This window comes from Bombus vosnesenskii, unplaced genomic scaffold (assembly GCF_011952255.1).
Source record: "Bombus vosnesenskii isolate JDL3184/JDL3185 unplaced genomic scaffold, Bvos_JDL3184-5_v1.1 scf7180000013298, whole genome shotgun sequence".
Taxonomy (NCBI): Eukaryota; Metazoa; Arthropoda; class Insecta; order Hymenoptera; family Apidae; genus Bombus; species Bombus vosnesenskii.
The window spans coordinates 1,482,197-1,494,991 of NW_022882948.1; positions in this window are offsets into that span (position 1 = coordinate 1,482,197).

Sequence of the window (12,795 nt, forward strand, 5' to 3'; positions counted from 1 at the left end):
TATGAATATTTATTATCGTCTCGAGATTACGCGTTAACCCATTAACTGTTACACGAATATTTTTTCGCGAGAGCTGCAATAGATTGAAATATACAACGGTATAACGTTTAATTTTTGCAAAATATTATATCGTATTTGCAACAATCTTCTCTCGCAATTTTACGTAAATCATTCGCATTGTTGAAAATATTTCGAATGAGATTTATCATTTACTTACTACTATCCTAAGAAATCTAGTAACGTGGCTTACCGATGGCCACTGTGGCATTCAACGTGTTATTTCGAATTCTCCTGCATGGTAAACGCAAATTGCAGGTTGCAATAGTTAAATCTGATCACGAAGATATCTACGGATATTCGTGGATATTCGTAATTGCACGTACTAATGACTTCTTCATTCTTGTCGTTATGTCTCTCTCCCTTGGTCCAGCGATTTTATCATTCGTCGTTGTGTCTTTAAATAAAACCAATTTACAAACACAACTTTCATACAATAATCGTTCGAGAGTTGAGCGGGACTAGTAAAATTAGTTTTAGAACACGTTCTAAAGATTTGAAGAATCGATAACGATAAAGTGGCTCGGTTTTCTCGTATGTTTTAAAGAGGAACTTATTCGTGTCAGTGGAAGCTACTTTGAAATCGAGAAACCTGATCGTTAACTCTTTATGTTTAGAAAATCATTCTGAACGTGCAATTTTTAATTTCGATTTAGAGCGTTGCCTAAGAGTTTCACAGCGTTTATGATTTCGTTGATTGAAAGAACTCGATATTTCATTGATTTCTTAATTTGGTTGTTGTGTTTAGTTTAAGGCTGTATTTAACATTAAAAATTATTAATTATTTAGGATATTAATTTACTGTAGAAAGATACGAAAAGCTTGCGTTTTTAATGTTTGATTTCTAATCTCAAAAAGGGTACAACGTGTTTTCTGGAGGTCCGCCGCGATCTCGCAATTATTTCTATAAAAACCTTCATCACGATCGTTTATTTTGTTATTAATTATTAAATATTAGGATAGAATTATGTAGTCACTCTTACATACAATAAGAAATCACCAATTTAACTATAGAGAATAATTATACTTATCGTACAAACAAATCGTTTAACATAATTTCTCCTATTTATATTTCTATTTTACTCTATTTTTATCTTGCTGTTTATTATTTATATTATCTGATTTATATATTTTACGCAAGCGAAATGATCGCTAAAATTTCACAAATTATCGATGAATAAACTTTTTAACTAATTTTCATCCGATATACACGTAATTTTATGGGAAAATCCGATAACGAAAGCGATCGTTGCAACAGAGAAGACGTTCGAAACAGACCCATCTGGATATTTTCTTTCCGGACGATGCCGCGGTTGGCCGAACGGATTTGCAATTTCTGCGGCAGTGTGCGCCGCGGCGCCAACTCAAACAAACTGAGCGTCGCGGCTGCAAGGAGACGCGTATCTGGGAATCGGGAAAGAACAAACAATTCCAAGCTTCGAGGAAAGCCAGAGAGGGGAATTCTCTGCGTGTGTTTGACGTTCGCTAATCTCTTAAAAAATCTTGCCGTTGTCAGTAAAAGACGAACTGTCAAAAACATCTTGAAACTCGAGCTACATACGTTGAATCGATTTCGAGATTTTTTTTTTCTATTTTCCAATTGATTTTGTAGATATTGAAAACTCTGAACTCTAATATTAAATTTCAAATTAACTACTTGCAAAATATTCACTTACATCTATGTTTACGAAGAAATTATTAAAATATCGTTTCTTTCTATTCGATTATCTCCATCTATTAACGTAACGAGTTTCTTACAAACAAACTGCGTGTCAAATGCATCGATCCGAATCTTGAAAGCACTCGGTTTACGTTCGAAGCAAATCACCGACCTAATTACCATATTCTCATTAAATCGGCTAAATTCTGCGCATTGCAGCTAATTCTACAAGCAACACCAACGATTTGAACATTTACTAATCAGCCTAAAAACACAAGCAAATAACGCCTGAATCTAATTCTCATCAATTGAAACATCGTTGCCTGGTAAATAAAAACCTACCTAAAATAATAACGAAGAAACAAAATTTATATGAAATGAAGTTTCACTTATTACAAGCTTTAAGGGTTGAACATCTAACAGCCTACCGGTTTGTTCACGATGGGCATTGGTTATTAGTAACGCAACAGCTAATTAACTTCCAACGATAAATAGATACGGATCCACGTTTAATTACACGGTCAGAAACAATCGCCGTTAACGCCGTTACGAGCTTCTTAACGAAGACGGAGGCGAGAAATTGTTCGATCGTGAAAAGAATCTTAGAGTTGAACTAGTGTTACGTCAGACGCACAAATTAACGGACTTGGTTGATCGCTAATTGTTTGGACACCCGTTTGCCACTAGCGGAATTGTCAAGTTAAAATACGACCGACACCTTACACTCGCCTTCGCTCGTATATTCGACGATTATCGTGTCATCGTCGCGCTGTGTAACGAAATCAACTATGGAGATCAGCAATTGATTTTTGTAATTGTACAAACTCAACAAGCTGTGATATCTTTTGAGAAAGAGGTAATTGATCGCATTATGAGATTGCGATTCTTTGCAAAGGTCCACTATAAAAGGCAATTAAAAGAATGATATAAATCAATGTATACAAAATTGTAATTAATTCTACGACAATTTTAATTATTTTCTCTAATATCCTGTCCTACGTAACATCGAACGTACCACACATTGCTGGACATCATGTTCGCTGACTCTGTAAATTAGAATGTAAAAAAAGGTAACGATATTACGGACATTGTGTAGACCGAAATGTACTTCGCGTTTGTATTTATATTTCTCGCGCTATCTTCTTGTAAACTGGAAAGAAAGCGCGTAGTCGACCAGTTGTTAAAAAATCGATTAATCGTGTTTATAGAATGCTCTTCCCTTTGATCAATTTAAATTCGAATGGTTTCTACCATCTTACTCGCCTCGTAGCCAACCAGAAACGCCCACGAAGCATACGAGAACACTTCAATTTTCATCAAGCGATGCTGCCCTAACCATCGACTGTTACACGATTTTCCTGGCTAACTCTGCGTTCGTACTTCCTCGTATCTCTTCCTATTTCTCCAGATTCCACACCGCAAGTACGACGCGGCGTTTGAGAACACACGAGGGGCGTTTCGCTTTCAACAGCAGCAATCAGCTGTCTGCCGCGCGACAGCTATCTTTGACGGTTCAACCGGAAGTCGTTCCATGTCTTCCGCCATAGCGGAAATCTCTGGCCGTGCTACCTGGTCGAACGAGGTTTCTCGGAAAATCTAATTCAAGCGACTACTTTTGCGCTTCAACGTTGCGAGGTCCGCGTCGCAGGAAGTGGCGCTCGCGCGTCCACGTTTCAGCATATTAAAGGTTCATAGAGGGAGCCGCGCGGATATGACTGAACGTTATATAAGGCGGTCTTAATATAGCAGGAACACTCTCTGGATCTTAGCCATGTAGCTGGTAGCCGCACGTAGCGTGCATAACGCATGGACGATGTTTGGAAAATGGTACAGAGCAAGATGGAAGCAAGAGGAAGGCAGGGTGGATGCGAAGTAGAAAGGAGAAGGGTGAAACAGTTGGACGGATGCGCGATTTTTTCACTCTTTGCCATAGGAATTTTGTTCGATTATCGGAAGATTAAGGTTTAATTGGATTATGTTGGATTGGAGAGTTTATTAGTATAAAGAAGGAGATGAATCCTAAGGGGAGATTTATTTCGTGTGCTGATTATTATAACGAGTACTTTACTTTGAATATTTTGGATAGTTTTGGATATTAAGTGGATTCTGTATATTTTTTCACCATTAAATTTCCTGCGAGTGCGTATATTTCCTGCAGTTACGTTATTTCTATGGTATTATTTGTTATTCGAGTATGTTAAAAACGATTTAACACGGACACTTGATGGAAGGAACATCGGCTGGTTTATCGCGCTTCGTTTCTCCGGTCTTTTCCAACATTTCATTCGTCGTTAACGATTCAAAAGTTCCTTAGAAATTTAGACACCGATAACTGTGACGAGTAAGATCGATGTTACGTAAATTTATAGTATTACGAATTTATATTATTCACGAATACGACTGAAGAAACAGAATCTAAATAGTTCAGTGGAATATACAATAAGATGCAACAAGATTTAGAATAAATGTAAAAAGATATATAACTTCTACGTAGATATATCACATGATGTTATAAATGGTTGATATTATACAGCATTTCGATCATCGATCGGTAATAGGAAATCTGTGTGCTCTGACAGGATTACGAAAGTGGCGTGACTCATATATATATTTTTCATTCCGGGATATTTCTTTGATTTTTGTAAATATTGGAGGATATTTTGTTAGCAGCATCAAAGAGCTCGCTTCTTATAAATCGTTTCACATGGTTGCAATGTAGGTGGATCTAGCGTGTAGTATATGACAGATTTATATATTTCTCTCTTTTTTTCTTTTTTTTTTTTACAATTTATATCGTCATATTCACGCGTACCTTTAGAAACTATCGCCAATGCATTACATTTTTCAGTGGTATTCGTGGAAAATTTATGAACGCATTGAGAGACTTGTTAGATTTCCTGTTGTAGAGTTTGAAACTTCACAATTATTATTTAAGAGCGAGTATAATATTTCCGCAACTGTATCAAATGTCAATCGCGGAGCAGATGTTGGAAAATATCGTGTACGTTGAAACGATGACTCGATGATTTTCATCCAGGTTGTTTAATTTCGAAAATATAGATTTTTTCTTCGTGGAGAGAGCACTTTAGAGATCGGAGTGATTCGTAGCTTGTTCTTAAACAAAAATTCAAATCGTATCTTTAATTTATATTGACCAGATCGTTTGTAACGTAGTTTTATTTAACGCGATATCGAATGAAGAAACGTTGAAATTTTATACGTCAATCGGTAACGACGTTCGATATTTCTCGTTCTATTTAAAAACATCATCCTTTTGGCGTTACCGAAATATACGTTAACTGGATTACGTTATCGAAATTGTAAACTTAGCAGGAGTTAAAGCACTCGCTGAAATGTTCCATCTATTTTTAATGCCACTACAAACTTTTTCATTTCTCATTCGACACGCTTTGAAGCCAGCGGCCATTATATCGTTAGCCTAAAACGTGCCTACGGCTAAGTATACCACAGAAATATTGTGCTTTGCATAAATCAAGCTTCGCTAACATCGAGTTTCGATTCTATCGAATCCTTCCAGTCTTAATCCTAGATATCTTTTCCTTCTTTGCGTATCTTGGTTCTATAGAATTCGTAATCCAAGGAATTCCTCACCGAGCCACGACGTATTTTGTTAAAATATCAACGATTTAAAATTTGTATCGTATCGGTAATTTTCACAGAAGGAAGGAAAATTATACAGTTTTACTGAAATACATACGATTTGTAATTAGTTCATGAGATATAACTATTCGCTTGCGATATAAAGCGAAGGAACATGACTGTCTGCAAAATATTCGCCTATTGTCGCGTGAAATGGCTCGAGAAAAGTGACGTTCGAGTTTCTCGTAGCTCGATTGTTGGAAATCTTAGCGGAAAAGTTGTTGCGCTCGGGGGAGGGTAAACTGGTTGCGGCTTTGCAAACTCGATTTCACGCGGCATCATGTGAATTTCAGAGTTAAGGTTAACCGCATTCACCGCACGCACAAATAGAATTACAGTTAATCCACACGCACGGTGACACGTCCTGAGGGTGCAACCCTTTACCTAGGCCAAACTCACGTCGACACAGCGCGGCGCGACGATGATGCGAATTTATGATCGCAAATCCTCGACAACTTTCAGCTGCGCTTCCATATCACCAGCTGGTCGTGTTATAAGTGAAAAATGGAAATCGTTCGTTCGATTAAATTGCTCTACGGCTTATCCATTGAATCCTCTCGTAAGTTCTATTTACTTTTTACTATCGATTTTCCAAACTTGTCTGACTGATTTTTCAAAATTGTCTAACCGTTGTAGTAAAATTTTGTTTCTGTATGAAACGTATCTTACTTTATCAGATCGTTCTTAGAACCACGTTATTATCTGGCAACGAAGATTTTCTTTTCATTTCTTCGATCGTTAAAATAATCCATGCGTGCATTTTCACTTTTACTTCGTTCAAGCTTATTCAATGCACAGATACTTTTAGAAATTAACCACGAATTATTTATTTATTATAAAAATATTTATTTATTTTTGAAACAATAATACGAAATGTGTCTATCATTATGCGAAGAATAGTGATCTTTAATACAATACATTTTAGTCTGAATTAAATCAGCTTCTCTCTTTTATATTTTCCAAGCTGTAAATGGTAAAGAGATTGGTAATTTAAAATTTTTTGTTTTATTTAAAATTTCACATTCACAATTTGTCCAATTTGGACATTTGGTAGAATTTTTTATCTGTTTGATTATCATGTGGGTGGCTACCCCCAATGGGGTGCCATCTTCGTGTTTGTTGAGATATATCGTTTGTGAGGTAATTTTAAATTGAGATCGAAATTTACAAGAAAACTACAAAACGGAACCAGAAAAAGAATTTGAAGTAAAAGTTGCAGAAGCTTACCACAATTCGATATCACGTAATTTGGACGTCGCAAACATTTTGCTTCGTTGGATAAACAAATAGACAGAGGGACGAATTTCCCTTTGCGTATGTGTTTCAGACTTGACGAATGTGCCAAGATTCTGTATGCGATACAAGTGTCTGCAAAGTCGTCGTCGGTGAATCGGTGCTCGATGTGGAAGGTAGTTAAAAGCAACAGGTATTCCATTTGCGATGGGCGTAAATGGCACTGATTGTTTTAAATGACCCTACTTGAAACTCACATTTAAATATCCTTCGCTACTTAACGACTGTTAAAGCTTTTCCGTGTAACTTGCGGGTTAATTATTATCTCAGGAGTTTGTTTCATATTTTGTTTACTTGGGATAATTCTAACTTTTACTTGATATTAATCGTGTGTGTTCCTCGGTACAAAAGTAGTCGAACGAATAACTTTGTAGCTCATGCCACTGTAGGTAAATAAACAAATAAGAAAAAGAATCACGTAATTAACCTCTTCGTATTTATATTCGTTGTTATCGATTCGTATCTAGTTTAATCGTTTAACTTATTAGATTTTATTGCGTTTTTTAGTTTGAAAAGATTTAGGATGGTAAGCGAAACTGTGAGCATCGGGTCAAAGGAAACACTGCTATTTAAAACAAGTATCTTTCGACGAATCGGAGAAATTTGGGAAAAGGTAGCTTTACTTTAAACAAAACGAGTCAAAGTTAGGTCAGTTATAATTCTTGCAAATTATTGTATTATGACTTGTTTTGTATGAAAATAGAATTATATATGAAGCGATTAATAATTCCTAAATAAATAAATAATTATGCTCAAGGGATTGAAGGTAACATACGCAAGTTTCTAAATGAAATGGCAAACAATTTAGAAAGAAAAATTGTCTTCCACGATCTGACACACCTTCCGGAGCAAACACGCCGTTTCAACGCGCGACTGTGTCAAAAGACACTGCCGTCGAAAAGCTTCGACGCAATCTATTGCCAATTTTTCGTTCAAAGAAAAAGAATCGCTGCAGCTTATTTCTACGTATTCTAGCGAAAACTATCAAACTTCGTTTCTCCGGGAAGAAAGAAGCTCGAAGCCTGAATACAGACATCGAATCAATAACTTGGCGATGAAAGTTAAACAAATAAAATGGTCAGAAGCGCGAAGAGTTGGACGTAACGAGTAAGTTCGTGGAACGAAAAGTCGAAAAAGCTTCTCCAAAGACTGTTCGTTCACTCGACGAAATTCTCTCCAAAATCCACATCGGTGGTCTGCCATTTTTTCTCCGAAGTCTGTATCACGGATGTTTGGAATTTAAATTTAGCCCGGTACCTTTCGTTTCCACGACTACAAGCGACCGCCCACCACGATTTCGACGATGAAATACAAGCGACGAGGTCGCCTGATCCCTGTTTCGATTATAAATTTACCCCATACGACGTACACCCACTTAATTACATAAAATAATTTGTATATAATTAACTCGGCGTGCAGGTTTACTAAAAGCGCAATGAACGAGTTATATGTCTCTCCTTGACAGGTGAAATATGCCCGCCAGATGAATGTACCTATACGTTTGCTACTTTTCTCGTAATTGAAACTAGAGGGTGGCGTATATAGAATTTTGTGGTCGAAAATAGCATGTTTCCGAACAACGATGAATACAAACCTTGTGTAAACCTGTAAAATAACATTATGTAAAACGCGCGAATGTTAGAGAATATGTTAATGTTACGTTGTTTGAAAAATTGAGTAGAGCTAGAACAATTGGCTGGATGAATTTCTTCTTGTTTTTAACCATTATACGTGTAAACGGTGAACGATGATTATACTTGAAGATTATACTTCATTTTCTGCAGAATTATCTGATTATTTCAATTATCAATAATTTCTATAATCTAGTAGAAATGTTAAAAAGACAGAATTCGACGATATAAATGTGCACGATGATAAATGACGAATAAATAATCATATAATAATAGAGTAATTAAAATGGCATAGTGATAAAAAAAATAAAGCAGGATTAAAAAAATATGGAAATTCCATATTTGGAGTAACTTTGTGGAACTTAGAGAATTAAGATTTTTAACGATAATAGAAGCATTAACGATATCTCACCATCACCCTTCGATATTCTCACAACCCCTTGCTAGATATTTCACGCCCCACGAGATTCTTCGATACTTCGAAATTCCCCTGCACTAATCGACCCTTCTCATCGCACTGACAACCGGATACCGCGTGACACGAGTACGCGTACACACTTAACAAGATCGACTAACCATTTGCAAATATTTCTGTTCATCGAACGTACGTCCCTTCCCATGTGTATTCTATCTTTGCCTTTATCCGTTTTATATTACCCGCGCTACTTTGGTTGGGGGGTGTGTCCTTTTCGACATGAACATACCTCTGTTTACACGGAAAGGAAACGAATACACAATTGATCGAAACTTTCTGTTCCAGTAGAATCTACGTATTACATCGATCCTTGTCTTTCTTATCGTTTATAAAATTAGGTATTAGTTTAGTTCGATTATTTGTAAAGCACTGCACTCATTTATACAGGTAAATTTTCAAAATTTCTGTCCGCGCGAATGTGCGAGTATCGTGTGCGCATTCGTCCTCAGGTTCAAAACTAGTTTGCGAAGATCGAATACATGGAAAGTTTCTTTCGTTTTATGAGAACACGGTAGACGCACAACGTTTTTCGTTTTATATTATTTTGTCGAATTACGTACGATCCATTTTGTTCTGTCGAGATAAACACCGCGATATTTGACAGACTTGGTTTTACGTTTGTACGAAGGTGCATTGCTTGTAAAATATACGTTTGCGAAAGCAAGACACTTTCCGGACAACCTAATACAATAAACGAGCTCGATGAATATACAATTATTGTTCAAGTAACTACTTCGAGAAAAACACCTTTTTTTCTTTGTATATCCGTAACCTGGAAACCCCACTGTAAATATATATTGGACTTCGCCCCGGTAATCGCTAATCGCTAATACCGTCTGATGCTATAATTCAAGGCTATAACGATGAAACGAACTGATAAATTGATACGTGTGCGAAATAACAGTTAAAGAATGTACACATAAGGGGTGGTCACGCTATTAGTTGGCAATCGTATGGTTCTGAACGGGCCACGAAGAGGCGAAGGAAAACAAGGCAAACAGCGGAGAGAAGTGCTTCTGGAAGGTCTGCGTTGTTCGTTTTGGCCAAGGAGTGTCCGACATGGCAGGAGTGTTGGCCGAGGGTGTGTCTTTTTCCGCTTTGCTGCCGCTGAAATCGAGTCCGCCAGCAAAGGGGAACAGGCCGACCCTCCCGCACCAAGTAAATAATATTCGATGACAGTGATTTACTGGGAACACCGCCGTGGAACCGGCGCAACTTTCTCCCACCGATAAATCTCATCCTCGATCTAGGTAAGTCGGTGTCTTAGGCAGCACGAAGTATTCGGCGAAACCACGAGACGCTCCTCTCGTCTCGATTTAGGCACATCGAGGCGATGTGTGAACAACAACGTTGTTTCGAAGCACGCGTGATTTATGTGCACGTTAAATGGACTGATCATGTTCAACTATGCAGTTTCACGAAGATGTGTGTCGCAGTGTTGGTACACGTTAGCGTATCGAATAATGGGAATTCTCTGATTGGTATGGAATTGTATCGATCGTTGTTATGCCAAGGGTTGGTTTGAAAATTAAAATTATATCAATTGGAGCGTGGTAAAATATTATATACATATTAAGTCTGTATTCTTGTATCTATTGATATTTAATGTATTTTTGTGCAGACGGTAAAAGCGAAGATAGTTCTGTATTATGAAATATTACGAAAAGATGGAAATCTGTTTCAAACCTTAGAATTACGCTATATTTTTTAAACTTCGATTTGTTACCTACGATATGTGGCGATTCAACATAATGTCAATTCAATCTAGTTAAATTAAATAGATAGAGAATATATAATTTGATTATTATCCATCGTCTGCGTCGAATTAACGCGTAATTTATGAATAACGACATGAATATGCAGAAATTTAATTTCTCTTATTTTTCATTAAAAAAATTTCTAAAAAGCAGTACATATGTTTTAGATTCTTTGTAATTACATCAATTTGACACGGAATAAACCAAAGTGAGAGTATGATGTGGCGAAAGAAGGTTATATATTTAAAAAGTAATTTGCAAAATTTCAATTCGTTAAACAATTTTCATCGAATTAATTCCATATTAATGGAATAATCTTAAACACGAAAATTTCTCGTAAGACAACTCGCGGCATTTTGCGATGTGAAGTATCGCTTCTGCAACACACGAGGTCACCGTTTTGCGATCTAACTTCCGCCGCACGCTATTTAAGTGATAAATTGCTAAGCATGTGCGAATACTGAAGTGGATTGGAGACATCCAAGATGCATTAGGTTACTTATCAACCGTATCACAATGTGTGCGAACGTTTGATTCTTGCGTTTGAGTTTGCTTTTACGCTTATTTTCACAGAGATTTATCAGAATTGATAGAAAATTTCTGTCTATGTCGCCCAAAATTTCACACAGCACTGCAAGTAGCGCGAACTTGTATAATATTACTAGTAATACGAAAAGTCGAATAAATTTTTTATGAAATAATTTTCTTTTTGACAAATTTGATAATACCGTGACGATTGAACGTTGAATTTTCTATAAATCATCGTAAAACTTTTAGTATTAATAACATTAAAAATTAGATAAAGCGATTATGGAATAATATTGTTCGATAAAAATTTTATAATACCGAATTTTCCACAATAAAATCGCCTAATTGAGCACTCAAAAGGTAGTAAATGTATTTTTAAGTCGTTTATCAAGATTTTCGTATACGAGAAAAATAAAGGACGATATTTCACGCGTGATTTTGATAATAAATTCACAAATTGGTGGCAATTATTGATTTATTAACTCATAAATATAAATACAATGATATACCGAAACATATGCGATCGTTTAAAACTGGCAAAGTACATAATTCTTACAGATTTATCGTCACGTTTTATTCCCCTTCTCCGTAATTTCATGAATTTTTCGCCGTAATACATAACTAACCGCGGCGCATTTTTGCCGCGTATAAATCAAGTTCAACAAGATTTGCGTCACGTTTAATTTAAACCAATAGGAATGCGAGAGAGCATATGATGTTGAAATACGCGAGATTTAAGAGAGACTCGATTTCTTTTTTTTTTTTTTTCAATTCTTAAATACCTTTACCGTAATGTCGCTACAAATTCTACGATTAAATAGCTCCTATAACAAACGTGAAAACTGATCATTGCATTTAACAAGATCAATTACAACATCCAGAAAGTCAGATCACATTTAAAAAGTCAATGAAGAAGTTCAAAAAGTTCGATCAATTTGAACGATCGATTTACATCTATCTTTTATCCATCTGTTATATATCGCTTGGAAAATCGAAAAGACAACGATTCCATGTACTTTCCATTTAAATTCTTCACTACGAGTCGATAAACCTGAGAAGAATCTTCGGCAAAGTTACGAATGTTTATATGTTAAATGTTAAATGTTGAAGCCCGTACATGTAAGTACCATATGCTCTAAAATATTCTATGAATTTTATTACAAGAACAACGTTATTTTGTTGCCACAATATGCAGTGACAGTTTACAACTTGTTCATATGTTCTACAGCTATCGCCTATTGCAAATAAAAAAAGATACGAAAGAAAATCATTTCTCTATAGACTTGCAGGCCATAAATGAATTATATTTGGAATAATCATTCAACCCTGAAATTCAAAGTTCAAGTTTCCGCTTCTCTTTTCGCTTCTCTGTCTCTTTTCCTTTGTAGTTAACGGCAATACGTTCGGCGCGAAAGCTCGCAATATTTTTATCGCGGTTGCGAATTCACCGAGCGCAAGCCAGTTTTTTAATCTTCTGTCGATCCAACGCAACGCCTTCCTCCTTGTAACCTACATCTAATTTCGGCATCCGCGTCCGGCTTGTTTATCATTCTATTAATAATCCAAGCTTTCCTATATCGGTCCTTCGTCACGCTCACTAAACCAATGAGAAATTGCTTGGAACGTTATACTACCGCTTCTATCGCCGCGTTAAAGGTGCAACTAACTGCGCTAAGGTGCATCCACGAGGTACACGCACTGACGCGTCTCATATTAATATCCGACACGGATGCA